We start from the raw sequence: 23,595 nt of genomic DNA on the forward strand, positions 1-23,595 counted from the left end.
GTGCCTCGTTCAATATCAACTTCCTTAATCCACCCAACTTCGGTACCCAAATACGATTTGCAAAATATCGAATTCCATCTTCCCGCATAACGAGTTGCTTCTCATACTTCTTCATTATTTCATTTCCTATATTTTCTTTAGTAAGTGCTTCTCGTTGAACTTCTTTGATTTGTGAGTTGAGATTCATGCGAATTTTTATGTTCATCGCTCGTACTCGAATTGGTTCTCGTTCCTTTCTGCTTAGTGCGTCAGCCACCACATTCGCTTTCCTGGGATGATAACGAATTTCACAATCATAGTTGTTTATTAACTCGACCCACCTACGTTGCCTCATGTTCAGCTGTTTCTGATTAAAAATATGTTGAAGGCTTTTATGATCAGTAAACACAGTGCATTTAACCCCATACAAGTAGTGTCTCCATATCTTCAATGCAAACATGACTGCTCCCAGTTCTAGATCATGCGTCGTATAATTCCGCTCGTGAATCTTCAATTGTCGGGATGCGTATGCAATAACTTTCTTCCGTTGCATAAGAACGCAACCAAAGCCTTGTCGCGAGGCTTCACAATATATCTCAAAATCATCGTTCCCTTCAGGTAACGATAAAATAGGTGCCGTGGTCAACTTCTTTTTCAGTAATTGAAATGCACTCTCCTGCTCAGAGGTCCATTCATATTTCTTCCCTTTTTGCGTTAACGCTGTCAACGGCTTAGCTATTCGGGAAAAATCTTGAATAAACCTTCTATAATAACCGGCTAAACCCAAAAATTGGCGTATCTGCATTGGTGTCTTAGGAGTCTCCCATTTTTCAATGGCTTCAATTTTTGCTGGATCAACCTGAATTCCTTTGCTACTAACAACGTGGCCAAGAAATTGCACTTCTTTCAACCAGAAAGCACATTTAGAAAATTTAGCATATAGCTGTTCTTTTCTCAACAACTCTAATATCAACCTTAAATGCTGCTCATGCTCTTGCTCACTCTTGGAATAGATAAGAATATCATCAATGAAAACGATAACAAACTTATCTAAATACGGACTACAAACTCGATTCATGAGGTCCATGAATACAGCTGGCGCATTTGTCAACCCAAACGGCATGACCAAAAATTCGTAATGACCATAACGTGTCCGAAAAGCAGTTTTCGGTATATCTTCTTCTTTGACGCGTAATTGATGATAGCCCGATCTTAGGTCAATTTTCGAGTACACACATGATCCTTGGAGTTGATCAAATAAGTCGTCAATTCTCGGTAGTGGATACCGATTCTTGATAGTTAACTTATTTAATTCACGATAATCTATACACATCCTAAAAGATCCATCTTTCTTTTTAACAAATAGAATCGGAGCTCCCCACGGTGAAGTACTTGGTCGTATGAATCCACGGTCCAGTAATTCTTTTAACTGACTCTGAAGTTCTTTTAACTCGGACGGTGCAAGTCTATATGGAGCACGGGCAACTGGTGCAGCTCCTGGTACTAAATCTATTTGAAATTCTACAGATCTAAATGGAGGTAATCCCGGCAACTCTTCTGGAAAAACTTCAGGAAAATCTCTTGCCACAGGCACGTCGTTGATGCACTTCTCTTTTTCTTTCTTTTCGACTTTATTAACATGTGCTAGAATAGCATAACATCCCTTTTCTAAACACTTCTTGGCTTTCAAATAGCTAATGAGTTTTAGCTTTGAGTTACCCTTCTCTCCATAAATCATCACCGTCATTTTATCCTTACAAGGAATGCGAATTGCCTTCTTGGCACACACAAATTCAGCTCCTACTTTGGACATCCAGTCCATGCCGACTATTACATCAAAACTTCCTAATTCTACGGGTATTAAGTCAATTTTAAATGTTTCTCCGGCTAAATTTATTTTACAATCACGGCAAATTTTATCGGCTTTAATTAGTTTACCATTAGCTAACTCAATCATGTACTTAGCATCTAGAGGTAATGATGAACAATCCAATTTAGCGTAAAAGCCTCTACTCACGTAACTTCTATCGGCACCAGTATCAAATATAATAGATGCGGATAAGTTATTAATGGTAAACGTACCCGTAACAAGCTCCGGGTCTTCACACGCCTCTCTAGCATTAATAACAAATGCTCTTCCACGTGCAGATCCATTATTCTTCTCTGGATTCGGACACTGGCTCTTATAGTGACCTTGTTTTCCACACCCATAACAAGTAATGTTAGCCAAAGCAGTTCTATTTGCATTGGTGGCAGGAGTCTTGGTACCATTTGTATTTGTAACGAGAGCCCTACAATCTTCAGCAAGATGACCCTTTCGATTACATTTGTTGCATACCACATTACAGTAGCCAGAGTGATGTTTGTGGCATCGGTTGCATAAAGGATTTTGTCCTTTGTAACCAAAGCTTAAACCACTACCCGCACCTTGCGTGATTTCTTGTTTCTTAAAAGATTGTTGTTGGTTACCTCGATCATAATTTCCATTCCACTTTCTTTTGTTACCTGATACCTTCACATCAGTATTGGATGCTTTCTTATCCATGATGACCTGATCCATTAGCTCGTTTGCCATGGTTATAGCTTCATGAATTGTCTTAGGTTTCGATGCTGTAACATTTGCCTTGACCTTTTTGGGCAAACCATCTTTGTACATTTCAATCTTCCGTTCTTCGGTTGGAACCAATTCAGGACATAACAAAACTAATTCCATGAATCGCTGATTGTAGTTGGTGATTTCAGTACCAATAACCTTCAGACTTCGTAATTCATCTTCCAACTTCCTAACCTCGTTCCTTGGACAATACTCGTTGATTAACATTATTTTGAATTCTTCCCATGGGGTATCATAAGCTACATCTCCTCCTACAGCCTTCACATAATTTTTCCACCAAGTGAGTGCACTATCTTGTAAAGTGCACGATGCATACTTGGTCATGTCCTTTTCAACACAACCACTGATTTTAAACACAGTCTCCATCTTTTCTATCCACTGGGTTAAACCGATCGGTCCTTCTGTTCCACTGAATGATGAGGGCTTGCAAGCTTGAAAAGTCTTGTAGGTGCATCCTACACGAGGATTTGGGTTAACTGCAGCAGCTCTTGCAGCTTCGACCCATAACATTCTGTCGTTCACTCGCTGGTTGATGAATTCCTCGACTTCTTGTTCCGTCATTCGATTCAATCGCGCCATTTCCTAATGAAAGAAAATAATTATTCACATGGAATATTATAGATGTAGTGTGTATTTATAGTACATTATAGCTTGTTAACAATATGAACCAGGTATTATTATAAAAGCCTTTTCTTCTTATTAGCATTTTATAATTATATCTAGGGTAGTACCTACCCGTTAATGTTCATACTTAATAGCTTAGTACAGAACCAATTACTACAATCTAAATAATACTTAACCATGGAAAATTATTGCATTTCATACTTCACTATTTTACATAAGCTTATCTTACATCGAACATTAAGCAAACCACACTAATAATATTATACAAAACATTATATGATCCCATGGTTTAATACGGCAGCGCATCGTTTGGTCTATTTTCTAGGACGTTTAGGTTCAAGGAATGGCCTAACGCTTATCCTAGCTGTCTGCCTATATTTTGGCTGTGGGGCTGAAGAACTAGATGCCGGGATAGAACGAATAGGAATAGCGGGAATAGGGGTGGTAGTGTCTAGTGGAGTTGGTGCCACATCATCCTTACTAAACTCGGGATTTGAATTTTCTAATTCATTAGCCTTTCGTTTCTTTCCTAGTTCGAACTTGTCTTTTGTAATTTCCTGTATTTCTTCCTCGGGTTCACTTTCCTCCACGGGTTCACTTTCCTCCTCGGGTTCACTTTCCTCCTCGGGTTCACTTTCCGGGTTCTCTATAGTCGGTTCATCCGGAATTTGTGAGTCTTCCCCAAAGATATTATTTTCGTCATCGGATAGGTTAATGACTGGAACGCCATCTGAAGATTCTGGTTCGGAGTCGCTGAATGTGATAACAAGTTTTGAGCCCGACATCTATCACACAACAACTAACCCATTAGTACTACATAATATTTACATATAAATTTTAACCAACAATGATAAGCAATGGTTTTTAAATCAGACCCGGTCAAAGTCCAGACTTACTAATGTATCCTAATGACTTATCAGTTAGACACACTAATGCAAACCTGGTTCGCTAAGACCACCGCTCTGATACCACATGTCATAACCCGTCCTTAACCATAAGAACGAGTTAGATAACGTATGATTTCATTGCGAGGTATTGACCTCTATATGCGACATTTTTAAAAGAACAACTGCATGTATTTTACATTACAAACCATAACTCTTATGTTAATACAAGCTTTAGACAATATAAAGATGATTATCGTTTAGCGATAATCTTAGACTTACAAACTTTACATGTGATGATAACAATACGATTTCTAGAATATTTTACATTACAATTCCTCGGATATGCAGTTTTATTTTTGACACAAATATGCATACTCAAGATCTTGCTTAAATTCAACATGTTGCAGCGGAAGCTTTTAGTTATCACCTGAGAATAGACATGTTTAAAACGTCAACATAAAGTTGGTGAGATATAGGTTTAATGCCGGCAGCGATATAAATATAGACCACAAGATTTCATATGTAAACATTTTAATAAAAATATTCTAAGTGGTTGAGCACTTGGTAACCATACTTAACATTTAATCACGTCGCATATTCCCTTTATTATGAAATCTTACTACACCGTACCAAGTGTAGTCACGAAACGAAGTACTGTGCAACCGTTGAATACTGGTCGTCCAGTCCGGTTGGGGTTGTCAGGCCCGATAGATCTATCAACAGGATTCGCGTTTACAATACCGCTGTAAATAATAGTTACCAAGCTACAGGGAAGTATGCCAGTGGTACAACTCAACGTAGAATATATTTTTCAGTTACTTGTGTCCATATCGTAAAACATAAAATACATGTATTCTCATCCCGAAATATTTAGAGTTTAAAAGTGGGACTATATACTCACTTTTGCCTTGAAGATATATATATTTTGACTTGGTCTCCGGTTGATATCACGAACCTATCCATATATAATTTATCAATATATTTTCATTTAAAACAATCGTCACATATATATATACTTATAATACTTTTAATGTCTTCTTAGTCCGTAGTTAGCAGTCCGATGTTAGTAATTCAATTTTAATGGTTCATATTTAGGTGTTTAATAAATAAATAAAACCCCCATCGAAATAAATAAAACCCCATCGTATTTGTATTGGTCGGGATTAATCTTGACCCACGGTACCGGTGTTGTCAAATGACGTGTTGCGTACATAAAGTACCGGTGTTGTCAAATGACGTGTTGCGTACAATCATGGGATCTTATGATTAATCTTCTCGTATTGTTTACGGGTGATCCTGAAATATATAAAATTAAATTATGAGTACATATATATAAAATATCATGTTATTTTAGAAAGATGTGATTTATTTAATTTTTCTCCAATTATTTTCGTGGCTAAACTAGTTTTGGATATCCGATCTTGTTTTGGTCATAGTTTCTTCGTTACAACTCCGTTTTCGTTGGTTCAACTTGCCACTTCCTTGGATCGAGTCCTTCTTTAAGAATATGAACTGTAAATACCTTAGTTTGTATTCGAAATCACAGGTCACAGGTCAAACTTTGGTGAAACTTATGAAGTTGATCATTTTCCATCATGTAAACAACCTTAAATGATTATTTTTCTAAAAATACTTATACTTTGAGTTAAATCATGAAATTTTTATGTGTTATCATATTCATAGTAAATATCATTTTTCCATAAAATAAACCTCCAATTCAAGGTTCAAAATAGTTTTTAATTATCCAACCCAAAACAGCCCCCGGTTGCACTCCGACGTCGTAAAAACAGTTTTTAAGGTGTTCTTTGAAAAACCAAGTTATACCTTGTTAAATTAGCATATATTTATGATATATTACAGGTCTTGAAGTATTTTAAAAGTTAAGTTAGAAGAATCTATTTAGTTTGCAAACAAGTTTGAAATCATTCAAACTATGTTCTTGTTGTTAAAATTGTATACCATAAAATAAGATAGCTATATATATATGAATCGAATAAGGTTATGAACAAAGTTACTACCTCAAGTTACTTGGACAAGATTGCTGTAAAAGAGAAGTAAAAACCTAGAACCAAAAGAGTGATGGAGTTGAATGAAATATTGGAAGTAAACTTGTGTTCTTGGAAGGATTCTTGAAGTGTTTTTGTAAGGGTTTTCTTATGGTGATTAAGTGATGTTTTTATGGCTAGATCTTCATGGTAACTTGCTGAATTGCTTATGGTGTTTAAGGGTTATGAAGATGTGTGTGTTTAGTTAAGAAATGATGTTAGAAGTTGAATCAAAATGATGATACATGGAGACTCCTTAAAAACGTGATCTAAGGTAGACATGGACAAAATTTATGTTGTAATTTTGTGCAATTTGTCATACTTGCTTCCAAATTCAATTACCTTATACCTAGGGCATGAACAAGAGAGTTACCTTATACATAAGGCATGAACAAGGGCTGGTTGGTGGTGATTTGATGTGTATATACCAATAGTAAATATGTATAGAAGCTAGGTATGATACGGGTACATATACTCTAGATATACGTATAGAATTCTTGTGAAAACGGAATGAGAATTCAAATATAGCTATCTTTTGTGAATATACTTATATGGTTTTATGTATTTAAGTCCTTAAAAAGTGATTAAATACATTATATATACGATATATGTATAAACATTATAGGTCATAAGTATTTATGTCAAATAACGTTACGTATGGTTATCGTTTTGAAAACTTAAGTTAGTAGTTTCAAAATATACTTATAACCTATTGTTATTAATACAAAATGAGATATTAAAACATCCATAATTCATGTTAAATATGTATATATACATATATATACACAAACGTATAATTATCATATATTATATAGTTCGTGATATCATCGGTCAAACTAGACGGTCAAACGTTGTGTAAAACTCATTTCAAAAACATAAATCTCAACAATTTGGATTGCTTATCATGTTGGTAAGGTTTAATTTATGTAAATATTAATCTTATAAGTATAGATTGATCGAAAAAAGTCCGGGTCATTACACTTACCGACTTGAGTTACCTCAACAACTCGCGGCTGTACATAACACTTTCCACGTCTCGAATTTGAAGAAATGTTTTGCTAAAGAAGATCTCACTATTCCATTAGATGAAATCCAAATCAACGAAAAATTTCAATTTATCGAAGAACCCGTCGAAATAATGGATCGTGAGGTTAAAAGACTTAAGCAAAACAAGATACCAATTGTTAAGGTTTGATGGAATCCTCGTAGAGGACCCGAGTTCACCTGGGAATGAGAAGATCATATGAAGAAGAAATACCCGCATTTATTTCCAGAAGATACGTCAACACCTCCAACTGCTTAAAATTTCGGGACGAAATTTATTTAACGGGTAGGTACTGTAGTGACCCGAATTTTTCCTTGTTTATATATATATTAAATGAAATTGTTATTTACATGATTAAGTGTTTCCAACATGTTAAGCAATCAAACTTGTTAAAACTTGATTAATTGAAATAGGTTTCATATAGACAATTGACCACCCAAGTTGACCGGTGATTCACGAACGATAAAACTTGTAAAAACTATACGATGACATATATATGGTTATATATATAGTTAACATGATTTTATTATAAGTATGTATCTCATTAGGTATTTTAACAATGAGTTATATACATAAAAATGAGACTATTAATTTAAGAAACTCGAAAACGATATATATAACGATTATCGTTATAACAACGTCTTACTATGTACAAATGAATCATATTAAGATATTGATACAATTGGTTAATTATGTTAAATGATAAGTAAATATATTATTAAGTGTATTAACAATGAAATACATATGTACAAATAAGACTACTAACTTAATGATTTCGAAACGAGACATATATGTAACGATTATCGTTGTAACGACATTTAACTGTATATATATCACACTAAGATATATTATATATCATAATATCATGATAATATAACAATTTAACATCTCATTTGTTATAATAAACAATGGGTTAACAACATTCAACAAGATCGTTAACCTAAAGGTTTCAAAACAACATTTACATGTAACGACTAACGATGACTTAACGACTCAGTTAAAATGTATATACATGTAGTGTTTTAATATGTATTCATACACTTTTGAAAGACTTCAAGACACTTATCAAAATACTTCTACTTAACAAAAATGCTTACAATTACATCCTCGTTCAGTTTCATCAACAATTCTACTTGTATGCACCCGTATTCGTACTCGTACAATACACAGCTTTTAGATATATGTACTATTGGTATATACACTCCAATTATCAGCTCTTAGCAGCCCATGTGAGTCACGTAACACATGTGGGAACCATCATTTGGCAACTAGCATGAAATATCTCATAAAATTACAAAAATATGAGTAATCATTCATGACTTATTTACATGAAAACAAAATTACATATCCTTTATATCTAATCCATACACCAACGACCAAAAACACCTACAAACACTTTCATTCTTCAATTTTATTCATCTAATTGATCTATCTCAAGTTCTATCTTCAAGTTCTAAGTGTTCTTCATAAATTCTACAAGTTCTAGTTACATAAAATCAAGAATACTTTCAAGTTTGCTAGCTCACTTCCAATCTTGTAAGGTGATCATCCAACCTCAAGAAATCTTTGTTTCTTACAGTAGGTTATCATTCTAATACAAGGTAATAATCATATTCAAACTTTGGTTCAATTTCTATAACTATAACAATCTTATTTCAAGTGATGATCTTACTTGAACTTGTTTTCGTGTCATGATTCTGCTTCAAGAACTTCGAGCCATCCAAGGATCCGTTGAAGCTAGATCCATTTTTCTCTTTTCCAGTAGGTTTATCCAAGGAACTTAAGGTAGTAATGATGTTCATAACATCATTCAATTCATACATATAAAGCTATCTTATTCGAAGGTTTAAACTTGTAATCACTAGAACATAGTTTAGTTAATTCTAAACTTGTTCGCAAACAAAAGTTAATCCTTCTAACTTGACTTTTAAAATCAACTAAACACATGTTCTATATCTATATGATATGCTAACTTAATGATTTAAAACCTGGAAACACGAAAAACACCGTAAAACCGGATTTACGCCGTCGTAGTAACACCGCGGGCTGTTTTGGGTTAGTTAATTAAAAACTATGATAAAATTTGATTTAAAAGTTGTTATTCTGAGAAAATGATTTTTATTATGAACATGAAACTACATCCAAAAATTATGGTTAAACTCAAAGTGGAAGTATGTTTTCTAAAATGGTCATCTAGACGTCGTTCTTTCGACTGAAATGACTACCTTTACAAAAATGACTTGTAACTTATTTTTCCGACTATAAGCCTATACTTTTTCTGTTTAGATTCATAAAATAGAGTTCAATATGAAACCATAGCAATTTGATTCAATCAAAACGGATTTAAAATGAAGAAGTTATGGGTAAAACAAGATTGGATAATTTTTCTCATTTTAGCTACGTGAAAATTGGTAACAAATCTATTCCAACCATAACTTAATCAACTTGTATTGTATATTATGTAATCTTGAGATACCATAGATACGTATACAATGTTTCGACCTATCATGTCGACACATCTATATATATTTCGGAACAACCATAGACACTCTATATGTGAATGTTGGAGTTAGCTATACAGGGTTGAGGTTGATTCCAAAATATATATAGTTTGAGTTGTGATCAATACTGAGATACGTATACACTGGGTCGTGGATTGATTCAAGATAATATTTATCGATTTATTTCTGTACATCTAACTGTGGACAACTAGTTGCAGGTTACTAACGAGGACAGCTGACTTAATAAAGTTAAAACATCAAAATATATTAAAAGTGTTGTAAATATATTTTGAACATACTTTGATATATATGTATATATTGTTATAGGTTCATGAATCAACCAGTGGCCAAGTCTTACTTCCCGACGAAGTAAAAATATGTGAAAGTGAGTTATAGTCCCACTTTTAAAATCTAATATTTTGGGATGAGAATACATGCAGTTTTATAAATGTTTTACGAAATAGACACAAGTAAATGAAACTACATTATATGGGTGAATGATCGAAGCCGAATATGCCCCTTTTGCTTGGTAGCCTAAGAATTAGTAAACCGATCTACTAATTGACGCGAATCCTAAAGATAGATCTATTGGGCCTAACGAACCCCATCCAAAGTACCGAATGCTTTAGTACTTCGAATTCATTTTTATCATGTCCGAAGGATTTCCCGGAATGATAGGGGATATTCTTATATGCATCTTGTTAATGTCGGTTACCAGGTGTTCACCATATGAATGATTTTTATCTCTATGTATGGGATGCATATTGAACTATGAAATCTTGTGGTCTATTATTATGATTTGATAATATATAGGTTAAACCTATAACTCACCAACATTTTTGTTGACGTTTTAAGCATGTTTATTCTCAGGTGATTATTAAGAGCTTCCGCTGTCGCATACTTAAATAAGGACGAGATTTGGAGTCCATGCTTGTATGATATTGTATAAAAACTGCATTCAAGAAACTTATTTCGTTGTAACATATTTGTATTGTAAACCATTATGTAATGGTCGTGTGTAAACAGGATATTTTAGATTATCATTATTTGATAATCTGCGTAAAGCTTTTTAAACCTTTATTGATGAAATAAAGGTTATGGTTTGTTTTAAAATGAATGCAGTCTTTGAAAAAGGTCTCATATAGAGGTCAAAACCTCGCAACGAAATCAATTAATATGGAACATTTTTAATCAATAAGAACGGGACATTTCAATTGCCCTGCTCATCCAAAATTTATTGAAGGATTATGAAATGTTGAGTTATTTTTTTTGCCACCAAACACAACTTCAAAAATTCAACCTTGTGACGCGGGGATCATACCAGCTTTTAAGATGCATTATCGTCATCGATTTTATAGAAGCCTTTTGGAGGGTTATGAATTAGGGGTTCCAAATCTAGCAAAAATAAATGTATTAGATGCAATGAATCTTGCAATTTCAGCATGGACTATGGATGTTCGTGCAAATACAATTGCAAACTGCTTTCGTCATTGTAAACTTCGATCAACAGATAACATGACTTTTGAGAACTCAGATGAAGGTGGTGAAAGCACTCAAGAACTCCAGAATTTGATCAAAGAGTTGGGTTATTGCAATGCAATGGATGTCGAAGATGTTCTGACTCACCCAGAAGAAAATGTAGTTGCTGTTGTAATTTAATAATTTATATCTACTTATAATGGCATATATTCTACTAATATGGAAGGAGAAAGAAGAGTAGATTCTTATTGAAGAATGGTGTACATATCCTTACAATTGAGTGAATATTTATAATACTAAAACTTAACTGTACATTACTCGTTTTCATCTTCAATTATAGAGTAGGTGAAATAGTAATCAATAATTCATAATTTTACTATGCAAATAACTATTCCTCTGCATGCGTATGTAAACAGAATTATCATCCATATTTGACTGTTACTCCATATATCATAACACTCCCCCTTGGATGATAATTTTATTTCGTTACAGATCAACTAGTACTGCTACGTTAAAAACCTTGTTAAAGAAAAACCCAGTGGGATAAAAACTTTAGCCAAGGGAAAAAGAGTGCAGCATAGAGTTGACTCCCCCTCAAGTAGACATCGTTGAGTCGTCACATCTTTTGAACTTGTCTCATGCCAATATTGTGAACGTGTGTTATGAAAACAGCAGTTGGAAGTGCTTTTGGTTAAAAGATCGCAGAGTTTTACTGGATTGAACATATCTCATTTCAATCTGGTTGTCCTTGATGAGATCTTGAGTGTATGAGAAGAATCTAGGAGGTATGTGTTTTGTTCGGCCACTTTTGATATACCCTTCTTTCATCTGTGCTATGCAAGCTGCATTATCTTCATAGATAGTTGTTGAACTTTTATCGCGTTCTAGTCCACAAGAATTAGTAATGAGTTGTGTCATTGATCTCAACCAAAAACATTCCGAAGTGGCTTCATGTAATGCAATCACTTCGGCATGATTTGATGATGTTGCAACAAGTGTTTGTTTTTGAGAACGCCATGATATTGAGTGCCCCCATTTAGGAATTCATATCTAGTTTGAGATTTAGCTTTATGTGGATCAGACAAATAATCCGCATCTATATAACCAAACAAATCTTGTTTCGAGTTGTTAGAATAAAATAATTATAAATCAGTAGTTCCCCGAAGGTATCAAAATATATATTTGATCCCATTCCAATGTATTTTAGTAGGGGCTGAGTTGAACCTTTTCAACAAATTAACTGCAAAAGAAATGTCAGTTTTTGTATAATTTGTAAGATACATAAGAGCCCCAATTCACTAAGTTATGAAACTTCTGATCCAATAAGATCTTCATGATCTTCACGGGGACGAAATGGATCAGTGTCAATATTGAGTAATCTAACAACCATATGAGTACTTAATGGTTCTGTCAGTCCATAATTAAATGTGTTAAAATCTTTACAGTTTAAGTTGTTTGATGTACAAGTAAACCATTAGGTATATGCTCAATTTGTAAACCAAAACAATACTTGGGTTTTCCGAGATCTTTCATTTCAAATTCTTTCCTTAAAAATAGAATGACTTCATTTGATCTTGTTATTTGTCCCTATGACATTATGATCATTGACATCAACAACTACGATTACATATTTGGACATTGTTTTTATAATAAAAACACACGTGCAAATAAGTTTATATGTATAGCCTTTTCTTATCAAGTAGTCATTTAATTGGTTATACCAAATACGTCCCGATTGTATATACCCATTTTAAAATCTTTATGATTTAATGGAATACATTCCCTTGGGTTTTGCATTAGATGTTTATGATACCTTAAACCCTTCAAGTATATTCATATATATCACTATCAAGTGATCCATACAGATAAGTAGTAACAATATTCATGAGATGCATTTAAGTAACTACCAGGTTGATTAAGTATCTAATAAGTAATTGTATCCATTACAGGATAATAAGTTTTCCTCATAATTCAATTCTGGTCTTTGTGGGAAATCTTGAGTTACAAGTCTTGTTTTGCCTTGTAACTTCGTTTGCACATTTCTTTTTCGGATAAAAATTCATTTGTATCCCATATGTTTCACATATTTAAAAGTGATAACGATTGATCCGAATTTTTTTCTTTTATTGAGCGATTCTAATTCAGCTCGTATTGCTCATTTTCATTTAGCTCAATCATGTCTATTTTGATATTCAATGACAGATTTTGGTTCTAGATCATCATCTTTATTCATGATGTCATTGTAACATTATATGAAAATATCTCATCAAGATTTTTCATTTCATTTCGGTTCCATAATATTGCATAATTTATCGCAATTTATGTATTTACATTTATCAATATCATCTGCAGAAGGAATATTGATTTGTAGTTCTTCTTGAACATTTTCTTTTACCTCATTATCAGCTAATTTTTCTTTTCGAGGATTCTTATCTTTGGAACCAATTGGTCTTCCACGTTTCAGACGTGGCAAAGATTCATAAGTCACATTATTGTCAGCTTTTGGAATTTCAATTCGAGCTGGAGCATTTCCTGCTATTATATATGATTTAGTCATTCTTTTTGTATCTTTAAATGCATAAAGTAATCAATTTGCAAGTTCTTGCATATGGATTATTTTTGAACTTTCGTTTCGCATTCTTTTATGCGAGTTCTATATACCTTAATTGATGTTCACATCATGAAGCATCTTTTCTTTATTTTTCATTTCTCCCCCTAATATAGGGAATACATTTTTTTTAAATGACAAACATCACCCGTCATGGGTTTAATATATCTTATGATTGAAGTTTCATATCCAACATATATTTCCATCATTCTTTGAGGAACCATTTTAGTGCGTTGTGGTGGTGCAATTGAAAATACACTGCACAACCAAATGTTCTAAGGTGGAAAATATTTGGCTCTCGACCAAAATTAAGTTGGTAGGGGAGAATATTTATGACTTGCACTTGGTTTAATGCGAATTAATGTCGCATCATGTAAATTTACATGTCCCCGTATAAATATTGAGAGTTTTGTACTCATTGCCAATTGTCTAGTTATTAGCTGCAAGCGTTTATCTATTGATTCAGCTAAACCAATTTTTTGAATGCACATAAGCAACTGGATGTTCAACAATAATCCTTATAGACATATAATAATCATTAAATGCTTGAGATGTTAATTCTCCAGCATTATCAGGTCTCACCCTTTTAATGGTGTAATCGAAAAATGTGTTCTTTATTTAATAATTTGAGCAATAAACTTTGCAAATGCCACATTTCAATTTGATAATAGACAAATATGAGACCATCTGCTAGATGCGTCTATTAGAACCATGAAATGTCTAAATGGTCAACAAGGTGGATGAATTTATCCCAATATTTCACATTGAATTCTTTCAAGAAACATTTGTGATTCCTTTTCACAATATACTTTTCATTAATCACCATATGTGCTTTTCATTAATCACCATATGTGCTTTTTCATTATATATCCTTTTTACCATATGCACTTTTAATCATATGCACTGCACTTTTCATCATATGCGCTTTTTATCATATTCGATTTTAATCATATGCGCTTTTCATCATATGCGCTTTTAATCATATGCGCTGCGCTTTTCATCATATGCACTTTTCATCATATGCGCTTTTAATCATATACGCTTTTAATCATATGCACTTTTTATCATATGCGCTTTTAATCATATGCGCTTTTCATCATATGCGCTACGTTTTTCATCATATGTGCTTTTCGGTGCTACATAGATATTTCTCATTTTCTGTTATCATTTACTGATAATCATATCCATTATGATATATATCAGAGAAATTTAACAAATTTCTCTTTGATTTGGGAGAAAACAAGAAATTATTTATCAGAAAATTCGTACCATTTGGTATCATGAATTTTGCTTTTCTCGTTCTTTTTATCAAGTTTCCATGACCTGATATAGATTTTATAATTCCTTCAGTTGATTTCAAATTAATGAAATATTTCTTAGATTTAAGTATAGTGTGTGTGTGGTACCACTATATGCAATACAAATATTTCCACCATGTGATTGATTTTGTACTTTATCAGTATTCATATTAAAATTTCAGTAAGATGATTAAAATATATTACCTGCAAACAAGTTACAATCTGTAGTACATAAAAACACCTAATAAACATATATGTGTTATGGTCTAAAATCATTTATTTAGGAGTGACACATAACAAGCCAGACATCTTAGAAGATTCAGATCATTTAAGTCTAAGGTTGCTTAGGGTTTACTTAATCAATGCTTTCAAAAAAAAAAAAATAACTCTTATTTCCTTTTCTTTTGTGAATTCTTTGTATGATTAAACAAGATGTTGAGATATTCAAGAAATACTAGATTGATGATCCATGTTATCAGATCAATAATAAGAATCTCTGGGATTCTTATAAGAGTATCTACTAATATCTTCAATTTTTTTTATGGTCAGCGTTATTTCTTGATAATATCATATCTACCTTTGAGTATTTTCCATAATACATGTAACATCCCGCCTTTTTTTGTTTACTTTCCGTTTAACTATTTTAAAGTTCGTTATATAATTATAACATCCTCTGTTAATACGCGTTTTAAAAATATTTCGTTTAGGTAATTCACGCACCCGATTTAAACTCGAAGGACTAAAGTCGCCAAAGGATCAAACTAGTGACTAGGTCAACTAGTCAACCCTTCTCCTCCATCCACTCATTCATCCTCCCTTTTTCTACTTTTGATACTTTCAAATTCTCTCAACTCTCAAGCAAAGAATCATCATCTATTTCAAATCGAGCAAGCATCAATCCAAACAAATTACATATTTGGAATCCTCGCATATTCCTCTTCGATTCCATACCGATTTCATTACATTTGGGTAACTTTCTAAAATCACTATATTCTTTGTTCTTGATGTTTTTAACTTATAAAAGTGTTAATTAGTGTCTATGACTCAACTCTAACATGAATATGTGTTTGGTTTGCTCAATTTGTTGTTTTGGGTAACTAGCATGAACTTATCAAATGGGTGTGTTTAATCTTGGGTTTTGGATGATTAAATATTGTTAAATGTTGAAAGTGCATGTATTAAATGTGTTTCTAACATCAATAGCTTCAAATTGACATGTAGGTTGACATGGATTAGCTTCATAAGTAAAATTGTTAAATTTGTGAATTTGGGTTAGGGTTTGATAGGAGTAAAATGAACCTTTGATGCAATGAATGCTTTGCGATGTTGTTTGTAAGTGTTTAGTTGCATTGTATGCGTAATTATCTACGAAACGGCATATCATATGTGTGCATTTATTTCCCAAATCATAATTATGCATTTATGAAATTGAAGCATTAATGATGAGCATTAATTGATCATTTAATTTGGAATTTCGATTATTGCAAATGATGTTTTTGATTGATGAAACGTGTTTAGTTGTGTTCCTTGTTAAATTACCTTTCCCACGATATAAGATACGTGTCGTAAGTGTTTACGGTTTGTGAATTGTGCTAAATTGAAGATTGGATTTAGACTTGAACAACTGAAACTGACCAGGCACCAGACCACATTAAGTGTCACGGCGCGGCCTTCCTTGGTCGCGACGCGGCATTTGCCGTGTTTGGCTTCTGACCTACATTGTCAAATTTCGAAAAATGTTTGCTATGCTACGCACCTCCGATTCACATGTAACTTGTTCTAACATGCTTATATATGAATAAAAACCTCAGAAAAATAGTTCGGGACCCGACCCGAACGTGTTGACTTTTTCGTTGACTTTGACTTGACCAAAGTTGACTTTTGTCCAAACTTAATCAAATACTTATGCAAGCATTCTAACATGCTTTTATACTTGTACCTTGCATGAAACATGACAATTTGATTCACATGCTATTATAATCGAGTCGTAACGAGCCATAGGACTAATTGCACACTTTGACCAATCGTGTTTACTGTTATTGATACAACCTATTTGTTTAGGTCAAGACTAGCATTCGGTCTTACATACGTTACTTTGTGAAGTACCTTATTTTACTCGTGCACTCAAGGTGAGATCATAGTCCCACCTTTTCAACAACTTTTACTTTTAAACTATGGGATGAGAAAGATATACGTATCATACTTTTATGCTTTGAACACAAGTACGAAAACAAACATTCCACGTGCGAGTTTGAACAAAAAGCCTCAATTCAATTATCATTAGTTACACTTGCAGGGTGTAAATGAGAACTTATATTATGCGATCACATGGGCTTGACGAGCCTCATTCGGACGGTTCGCTACCGTTAGCGGATGAAATATATTTTCGAGTATAGTGTATGTTCTAACACTACGTAACAGGGTACAAAACAGTTAAGTCTTGATAATTGGGTGCTCGCGAACATACTTTTGGAATACAAACTATTTTGATAATCAACTATATTAAATCTTGTGGTTCAAAAACAACGTTACTAATACACCTATGATTTCACCAACGTTTTTCGTTGACAGTTTTCTATATGTTTTCTCAGGTCCTTAAATGCTATGTGATACATGCTTCCGCACTCTTTTTGATACTTGCTTGGATGTCGAGTATATATGCATACATGGAGCATATTTTGGATTACTTTCAAAATTGTGTCGCATAGGTTTCATTTGTACGTTAAACATTGTAATGTAACAAGTCGTGGAACTACCTTTGTAAACTTGAAACACTTTTACATTTGAAATGAATGCGACATATTTTGGTCAAACGTCATTTTAAAGACTTATGACCACGTAACGGGACCTAAGTAGACGGTGTCATCAATGACAATTTTGTCGGGTCGCTACAGATGGTATCAGAGCGTTGGTTGTAGGGATTTAGAGTTCATTGGTGTCAACCCCGAGTCATAGGGTACATTGGTGAGTCTAGACTACAACCGGCATATAGACTTGAAGTAGGAATTACATGACTACTTGTGCATTTATACTTGAACTCTTCGATTCATATGTAACTTATATTCCATCTTAATCTCACGTTGTTTAATTTGATTAATGCGCCACCTTAACTATATGAAATAATGTCGAATGCACATATGAATCAGGGTAATATAATTTCCGGGATTATATTACGGTGACTCATATGAACGTTCCGACATTATGACATAAAGAATTTAAGGCGAGTCAAGGAAAAATTTTCTCTTTATCCTCGTTCCATATCACGGTTAGTATTATTGAGAATACTAATCAACGATATTCTTGTGTTCTGAAGGAACAATGCCTCCTCGCCGTGTGCCACGCCATGAAACACCCGAACAAGCTCTACAATGAATGATAGCCACCGCCGTGGATGCGGCCATGTTCGGACACTCATCCAACAACAACAACAACAATAACAACAACCACAACAACAATCAAGGGGCCGATAACTCAAGCGAAGGGTGCTCCTACAAAGCCTTCATGATGTGTAAACCTCATACTTTTGATGGGACCGGGGGACCGGTTACTCTCACTCGATGGTTCGAACAAACAGAGGCCGTTTTTAGCATAAGCGGTTGTCGGGACCAAGATAAGGTCAAATACTCCACTCACAATTTCACCGGTGTCGCCCTCACATGGTGGAACACCTATGTACAATCGGTGGGTACCAATGAAGCCCACGCCCTCTCTTGGGCCGATTTAAGGGAAAAGATGATCATCGAATATTTACCTCGTGAACAAACCCGAAAGCTCGAACAAGAGCTAAGAACTTTAAAAGCGGTCGGAAACGATCTCAAGGCTTATAATCAACGATTTTCTGAATTAGCCTTGATGTGCCCAAACCTTGTGAACCTCGAGTCTTCAAGGGTTGAACTTTACATGGATGGTCTTCCAAAGAGCATCAAACACGGAGTAATGTCATCCAAACCCACCAATCATCAAGAAGCTTTGAATATGGCCTGCAAATTGATAGAAACAGTGGACGAAATCGAAGTACCGGCACCTAAAGCCGAGGATAAGTCGGGTAGCAACAAAAGAAAATGGGAAGCCACTCCATCAATCAACTACAACAACAACTTCACCAAAAAGCCTTTCACCTCCAACGCCAAGAAAAGTTATGGCGGAAATAAACCTTTTTGCAACAAATGCCACAAACATCACTATGGTGAATGTGACAAATCATTTTGCCACCGGTGCCAAAGGAGTGGTCATGTGGCCAACGATTGTAGAAGTGCCGCCCCCGTCGCTCAAAAGGGGCCCAATGCACCAAAATCGGGTGCTTGTTTTGAATGTGGCCAAACGGGTCATTTTAGAAATGCATGTCTGAAGAAGAAAGCTAACCCCAATACACACGGGCGAGCTTTCAACATTAACGCCCAAGAGGCCCGAGATGACAATGAACTAGTCACGGGTATGTTTCTTCTCAACAAAACTTATGTTTCTTGCTTATTCGATTCGGGTGCCGATAAATGTTTTATATCCAAGACTTTGGTTCATACTCTTAGCACTCCATCACTCCCCCTAGATACTACTTATGCCATTGAGGTGGCCAACGGAAACCTATTGAGTGCCGACATATATTACCGGGGGTTTACGTTAAATATTTTGGGTAATGAGTTTGAAATTGACTTGATACCCCATAGAACTAGGAAGTTTCGATGTAATAATCGGTATGAATTGGATGGTCAAAACGAAATCTCACATTCTTTGCGATCTTAATGCAATCTGGATTCCTATCGAGAACGGTGAACCCTTGATTGTCTATGGCGATAAGAGTTGCACTGGACTCAACCTCGTCTCGTGCCTTAAAGTTAGAAAACTACTCCGTAAGGGTTGTTTTGCAATCCTTGCCCACGTTAAGAAAGTCGAGTCCGATGAGAAGCATATCGATGATGTGCCAATTGTTAGTGACTTTTCCGGTGTATTTCCCGATGAATTGCCGGGTCTTCCACCTCATCGACCGGTTGAATTCCAAATCGATCTTATTCCGAGAGCCACACCCGTAGCACGTGCACCGTATAGACTTGCTCCATCTAAAATGCAAGAATTGCAAAGTCAAATTCAAGAACTACTTGACCGTGGTTTTATCCAACCTAGCCATTCACTATGGGGCGCTTCGATTTTATTCGTTAAGAAGAAAGATGGATCCCTACGAATGTGTATCGACTATCGTGAACTAAACAAATTGACGGTTAAGAACCGATACCCTCTTCCAAGCATCGATGACCTCTTTGATCAATTACAAGGATCTCATGTATATTCGAAAATCGATCTCCGCTCGGGTTATCATCAATTAGGGGTTAAGGGGGAAGATGTCTCCAAAACCGTTTTCTGGACTCGTTATGGTAGTTATGAATTTCTTGTAATGCCATTTAGTCTCACTAACGCACTGGTGGTGTTCATGGACCTTATAAACTGCGTGTGCAAACCGTATCTCGATAAATTCATTATTGTGTTCATCGATGACATCTTGGTCTATTCTAAAAGCGAAGAAGAACACGAACAACACCTCCGACTCGTACTCGAACTCCTTAGACAAGAACGACTCTACGCCAAGTTCTCCAAGTGTGAATTTTGATTGAAGGAAGTTCAATTTCTTGGTCATGTTGTAAGCGATCAAGGTATTAAGGTCGATCCCTCAAAAATCGAAGCCATTAGAAAATGGGAGACTCCTACTACTCCTACTCACATACGTTAATTCTTGGGTCTCGCTGGGTACTATCGTAGATTCATCGAAAACTTCTCTTTGGTTGCACGTCCTCTAACCGCGTTAACTCACAAGGGAAAGAAATTCATTTGGGCGACCGAGCAAGAATCCACGTTTCAAGTCTTGAAGACAAAGCTAACCACCGCTCCTATCTTGTCTCTTCCCGAAGGCAATGATGATTTTGTTGTATATTGCGATGCCTCGAAACATGGTTTTGGGTGTGTATTGATGCAACGAAAGAAAGTCATTGCTTATGCCTCTCGACAACTAAAAATTCATGAACGGAACTACACGACACATGATCTCGAACTTAGAGCCGTTGTCTTTGCACTTAAAATGTGGAGACACTATCTTTATGGAACCAAGAGTACTATCTTCACCGATCACAAAAGCCTCCAACACATCTTCGACCAAAAGCAATTAAACATGCGACAACGCCGGTGGATTGAAACTTTAAACGATTATGATTGCAAGCTTCGTTACCATCCCGGGAAGGCAAACGAAGTAGCCGATGCCTTAGTCGAAAGGAAAGAGCGGTGCCTCTTCGTGTCCGAGCTTTAAACATCACCATTCACACCAACCTCAATAGTCAAATTCGTGTAGCCCAAGACGAGGCTCTCAAGGATGAAAACATTTCTCTCGAACACTTAAACGTCCACACCTCTCGATTCGAAGTTAAAGAAACTGGGCTCCGATATTTCGCTGGAAGAATTTGAGTACCTAGTTATGGGGACCTACGAAGCCTTATTTTAGACGAAGCCCATAAGTCAAGATATTCGATTCACCCCGGTGCCAATAAGATGTACCACGACCTTAAGGAACAATATTGGTGGCCGAACATTAAAAGGGACGTCGCTACTTATGTTGGAAAATGCCTAACTTGCTCCAAAGTCAAAGATGAACATCAAAGACCGTCCGGACTACTTTAACAACCCGAAATTCCGCAATGGAAGTGGGAAAGGATAACGATGGATTTTATAACAACCCTCACTTTTTGACTTCTGAAATTACTGAAATGACCCTAGGGTTTACTGTCTGACTATACGTATTAATTATTTAAGGGTTGTTATATACACAATCAATTTAACGTTGACCAAATAATAAACTTTTATTCGACACTCACTGCTAATTAAAATTTATGCATTTCAATAATATTATTTATAACTATTAATCTATAAGTAATAAATAAAAAGTGACATTTATATAAATAATAAAACAATTGGAAACTAAATAAAAATAAATACAAGTCATGAATTAGTAAAAAGAAAATAATACTTATCATGTAGTAAATGTAAAAATAATAATAAACATAATAATAATAATAATAGTAATAATAATGAGACTAAAGAATCTTAAACAATTACATCCTTATGTTGACTAAAAATAAAGTATAAACTAGTACATCCTTATGTTGACTAATTATAAACTAGTACCACCTTTTGTTGACTAAAAATTATAAAACAAAATAAAATCATTAATTAGAACATCATTATGTTGACTAACACTCTAATACTTGCACTATATAAACACTCCTAGACTCCTAGTTTCTCATTCACAAATCACACCAAAATCCTCTCTCAAAAACAATCTCTCCCTCTCCCTCTCTTGTGGTATTCGGATCTTCGAGCTTGTTCTTCGTGTTCTTCAAGAATCTTCAAGGAGTTCTTCAAGATTTTTAAGGCTTTGATCTTCCATCTTCATCGTGTTCATCTTTTCTTTGTTAATTATCTTGAATCTTCAAAGGTATAACATAAACCCTAAACTATTTACATAAACTTTAATCTTTGTTAATTCATATTCATATTATAAACTTGTTATTCATAAGTATATACATAAACACTCCTAGATTTATATATACATATATACATGTAAAAAAAAAATATTTTTATGTATATATACGAATTATATATACATATATATATATATTAAAACCTTAAACCCTAATACTACTTATACTAGTACTTAACATGTATACACTATTACTATTACTAGCACCTATAACCTACTACTTATATTGTAGCACAAAAACATTTTGGGATATGTATTAGAGATGTATAGATCTTCGAACTTTCTTGACGAATGGTTTCTACGAGATTCTAGGCAGAGGGTTTGGATTTCCGATTTAAAGGGTCCTATGGCTCAAGCCCCTAGATCTAAATTAGCCATTCGAAGGGAAAGGGGTGATTGGAAGCTTATCTAATACGGCAGGTATCCTAAAATGAAAAACACTCATAAAAGTAGAAACTCTCTAGTCATAGAAACTTAGTAAAATAAGAAACTTTCTAAAAATAGAAACTTTATAAAAATAGTAACTTACTAGGAATAGAAACTTAGTAAAACAAACTATACTTAAACACATACTTAAACTTAAACATGGGCAAAACACTTAACTACTCTTAAATGTCAATAGGTTGACTTTCCTGCTCACTCGTTCAACTCTTTATTCCGAGGAATAACTCTCTCTCTACTTACTAAGGTGACTTTCATAGCCCCACTCTTATTTCTATAGCACTTTTTATACTTACTGGGGTGAGACACATGCTGCTTTTATACTTTAAACAACTTAGACACAAGTACGAACCTAAACTGTACTATGACTAGCTTATGCTACTAAGACCCCACAGTGATATTTTTTAATTGCTTTCAGGATAAGGCATTCTTAATTATTGGGGGTAGGCCTATCGGGAGTAACGTCCCCGATACATTTGACCGTGATGTCTTTGTATTACTTAATAATGATTTAAACATGGTGATAAGGTACTGCCAACTTATCATCGGGGCAACAAA

At 34.6% G+C, this 23,595-nt stretch overlaps 1 pseudogene; it reads left to right on the forward strand.

The window, feature by feature from the left end:
- LOC139870162 (ARS-binding protein 1-like) overlaps positions 1 to 23,595 on the forward strand; it is a 77,120-nt pseudogene that overhangs the window by 15,243 nt on the left and 38,282 nt on the right.

The sequence above is a fragment of the Rutidosis leptorrhynchoides genome, chromosome 10 (assembly GCF_046630445.1).
Source record: "Rutidosis leptorrhynchoides isolate AG116_Rl617_1_P2 chromosome 10, CSIRO_AGI_Rlap_v1, whole genome shotgun sequence".
NCBI classification, from domain to species: Eukaryota; Viridiplantae; Streptophyta; class Magnoliopsida; order Asterales; family Asteraceae; genus Rutidosis; species Rutidosis leptorrhynchoides.